Raw genomic sequence first — 4,277 nt, 5'->3', positions numbered from 1 at the left:
TTCCTCCTCCTCCTCCTCCTCCTCCTCCTCCTCCTCCTCCTCCTCCTCCTCTCCTTTCCCATTCCTCCTCCCCTCGAGTCTTTACCTTCCCTGTTCAAGAAAAAATTGGAACCTGATAAGATTTAAGGAAGGTTATCACGTTTAGTGCTACCGATCCCCTCTCCTCCCTCCTCCTCCTCCTCCTCCTCCTCCTCCTTTTTTCTTCCTTATTTTTCTCCCTTATCCCCCTTTCCCTCTCTCACTTCTTCTCACCTTCATTTCTTCCTCTCCCTCTCTCTCTCTCTCTCTCTCTCTCTCTCTCTCTCTCTCTCTCTCTCACCCGCCCATTCATTAGTGCAGGTACCTCTTCCACCTCACCTTCTTACGAGAGCTCAGAGGAGTAAGAGGGGAGAGAGGAAGGATAAAAATAACAAGAAGGATTAATTACATCCTTAAACACACAGTTACTAGGCTGTTCCTGTATCAAGTACTGGTAGAAGAGAGGCGAAAAGATAGAGAGGTGGAGAGGAGAACGGGAAGGGATAGTCATGAGTGGAGGAGGAAGAAGACGACGAGGAGGAGAGGAAATAAGGTGGTGGTAACAGTAGTGGGGAGTAAAAGAAGAGGAGGAGGAGGAGGAGGAAGAGGAGGAGGAAGAGGAAGAAGAGGAAATGGGTCGTGAGAGTGGAGGAGGAAGAGCACGACGAGGAGGAGAGGAAATGAAGAGGTAGTGAGACTAATGGAAGTGGAAGAAGAAGACGAGAGGAAGGAGAAGAAGTAGAAGGAAGAAAGGGAAGAGTAAGAGAGAGACGAAGAGGAAAAGGAAGAGATAGAGGAAGAGGAATAGGAGGAGGAGGAAGAGGATGAGGAGAAGGAGGAGGAGGAGGAGGAGAAACGCAATTCCAAGCCAAGACAAGATCCCATAACTGCGGAGTTCCAAAGTGAGCCATGAATCATATTTTTAGAACTTAGAGAGAGAGAGAGAGAGAGTAAACAAACTATACAAGGAAAGACAGATCAACTACTCTTACTTTCCCTCTTTACCTCTCTCTCTCTCTCTCTCTCTCTCTCTCTCTCTCTCTCTCTCTCTCTCTCTCTCTCTGTAGGCTGATGGAAACTGACCTAGCCACAGTTTGAACCCCGCTTTACCGAACTTGCAGTGTTTGTTTTAGTCTATCTGTGAGAACTTGTTTGTATAATTGTGATGTTTGCCTGGAGGTTGTCTGTTTGCTGTGTGTGTGTGTGTGTGTGTGTGTGTGTGTGTGTGTGTGTGTGTGTGTGTGTGTGTCTCTCTCTCTCTCTCTCTCTCTCTCTCTCTCTCTCTCTCTCTCTCTCTCTCTCTCTCTCTCTCTCTCTCTCTCTCTCTCTCTGTATTGTCTTTTAAATATTCTTTCTATATATTTTTTTTCCTTTTCTCTCTATTGTAGTTTTCCCTTTTCTATATTTTTTCTTCATTTATTCTCGTTGTTTATTTTTCTACACACGCGAAAACAAACAAAACGAATGAAGAAAAAAAAACCGTCAGAAATCCAACAGTTTCGAACCTAAGAACACAAGAAAAAATAAATAAATAAATAAACACAAAACAAAACAAAATAAAAAGAAATAAAAAAAAAGTTACAACAATCTCGAACGTACAAACACTGAGTCACCACCACCACCACCACCACCACCACCACCACCACATGAACACCAGAACACACCCCAATACACGAGGCAGAAAACACACATACACACAGAAACACACACACACACACACACACACACACACACACACACACACACACACTCTCTCTCTCTCTCTCTCTCTCTCTCTCTCTCTACATGTCCTGCTATCACTCCCACACAAGCAAAAGCACATCGGATAAAACAGCGCACGTTTCCCCATGACCTTTTTGCAGCATCTCCTTTCATGGCTCTGAGTCCGAACGGCTGAGGGGAGCGGGAGGGGACGGAGGGGGCAATAAAATAAAGGCAGCGGGAGGCGGAGAGCGGGTACGTGTGGATAAAAAAAAGAGACAGACAAAAGAGTAGCGGTTGTGTGGAAAAGGATGTAGTGTTTCAAGCTTGTGTTTTCTTCTCCTGTGTTCTTCTCTCGCATCAAGACTGTTTTGTGTGTTTTCTGAGGCCACGCACGTGTATTAGTGGATGTTAAGGTACTAGTGGGTGGTTTGCCTTTCTTTTCGGAATATTAGTCAAGCTTGTTTCTTCTCTGTTCTTCTCTCACATCAAGACTGGTTTGTGTGTTTTCTGAGACCACGCACGGAGTTAGACGGGTATTAGTGGATGTTAAGGTACTAGTGGGTGGTTTGCCTTTCTTTGCCTTTCTTTTCGGATTATTACTGAAACTTATAACTTCTACTGCAGGTGAACAAAAGGGTACTCATTCCTTTTTTTCGTCTTTTTATTGCTTTTCTTGTTGGATTATCATGAAAACTTAAGGTAACTTCCACTACAGGTGATCAAACTCTACGGGGACTGGCAACTAAGTGGACCTTTTTTTCTTTTCCTTGGCCATTTGTCCCCTCTTACATAAAAAAAAGCAGGTGCTATTTTTTTTATCTATTTTATCAGGAAAACTTACGGTAACTTCCACTACAGGTGATCAAATGAGTGTTCATGTTTTCTTTTCTTTTTATCGTTTTCCTATTTTTATCATGAAAACTTACGGTACAGTGGAGACGCCGCCGTGGTACAGTGGAAACATGCGTGCTTTGGGATCCGAGGGGTCTCCAAGCACACGGGTTCGAATCCTGTCCACGGTCCGAGTGTAGGTTGGGCTTCTCACTCGGGGCAACGGTTTCCTAGCGGGTGGGCTTTGAGATAGGAGGTACCACAAAAAGTATCCCTTTAGCCCAGAAATTCCCGTGAAAAAGCTCACATAGTATAAAAAAAGGTACTTATGTTACTTTTTTCTTTCGTCGTTTTTCTTTTGTCACGGAAACTTACGGTAACTTCCACTACGGGTGATCAAAACAAATACTCATGTACTTTTATTTTCATCTTTTTACCGTTTTCTGTGTTGGACTGTCATGAAAACTTACGCTGACTTCCACCTGAGATTATCAAAAGGGTACTCATGTTTTTAATCCCCTTTTATCATTTTTCTTGTTTTAACCTCCACTACAGATGATCAAACAGTATACTCATGTACTTTTCTTTTCTTTTATCCTTCCTTATTGGATTATCATAAAAAATTAAAATAACTTCCATTACGGGTGAACAAACAAATGCTAGTGTGTGTTTTATCGTATTTCGCTTGTTAGATCCACATGTAAACTCTTGAAAACCTACAGCAACTAACAGCATAAGCATTAAGTGGGTTTTCACTAATGATTTACTTATTTTCTTATTAAGATTGTAAATTCCTCGTCATATTGTAGTAACTTCCACTACAAGTAGCCAAATGAGTATATTATATTTATTCTATTTATTTCTCCATCATCAAATAAACCTTTTCCTTTCCTTATATCCTGAAAAACAGCATCCCTCCTTTATTTTTATTTTCATATATCAATTTTCTATCATCAAGTCATCAAGCGAACATTTTTCCTTATATGACAAAACATCCTTCTCTTAAATCATTCTGGGTTATGTACTTTCCTTTGCTTTTCATTGGCAAACACACATCTTGACAAAAAACATCCCTCCTTTATTTCATTCTATTTTATTTATTTTTCCATCATCAAGTAAACATTCTCCTTCTTCTCTATTGGCAAACTTATTCCTTGACAAAAATCATCCCATCTTTATTTCATCCTATTATATTCCATCACTGACTAAACATATTCCTTCTCATCCATAGCCAAATTTACATTCTGACCCCAAAAAACCCTTCTTAACAATCATACCTCTATATAACCAACACACATCCTTCTAACAGGCACATTCTTTCCTTAGATCAACTCCTCAGGACTTATGATGCTCTGAAGGGGACAAGAGCGCCAGTCAGTGATGCTCTAGCGGGGTTTTTGCTGCTCTTGACTCCAGGCACAGGAAGAGTGAGGGATAATTAGGCTCAGGTGTTCTTGCGTGAGAAGATGATAGTTTTGTCGGAAAGTGCCACGAGGGAAGAATATGAGCAGTATTTAGGAACGCGATACCCGGAGTTAATGGCTGCGAGAGAGAGAGAGAGAGAGAGAGAGAGAGAGAGAGAGAGAGAGAGAGAGAGAGAGAGAGAGAGAGAGAGAGAGAGAGAGAGAGAGAGAGAGAGAGAGAGAGAGAGAGAGAGAGAGAGAGAGAGAGAGAGAGAGAGAGAGAGGGAAACAAAAAACGGAAATTAGCAATCAAGCCACAAA

Source organism: Portunus trituberculatus, chromosome 28 (genome assembly GCF_017591435.1).
Source record: "Portunus trituberculatus isolate SZX2019 chromosome 28, ASM1759143v1, whole genome shotgun sequence".
Classification (NCBI taxonomy): Eukaryota; Metazoa; Arthropoda; class Malacostraca; order Decapoda; family Portunidae; genus Portunus; species Portunus trituberculatus.
This window is presented reverse-complemented; position numbering follows the sequence as displayed.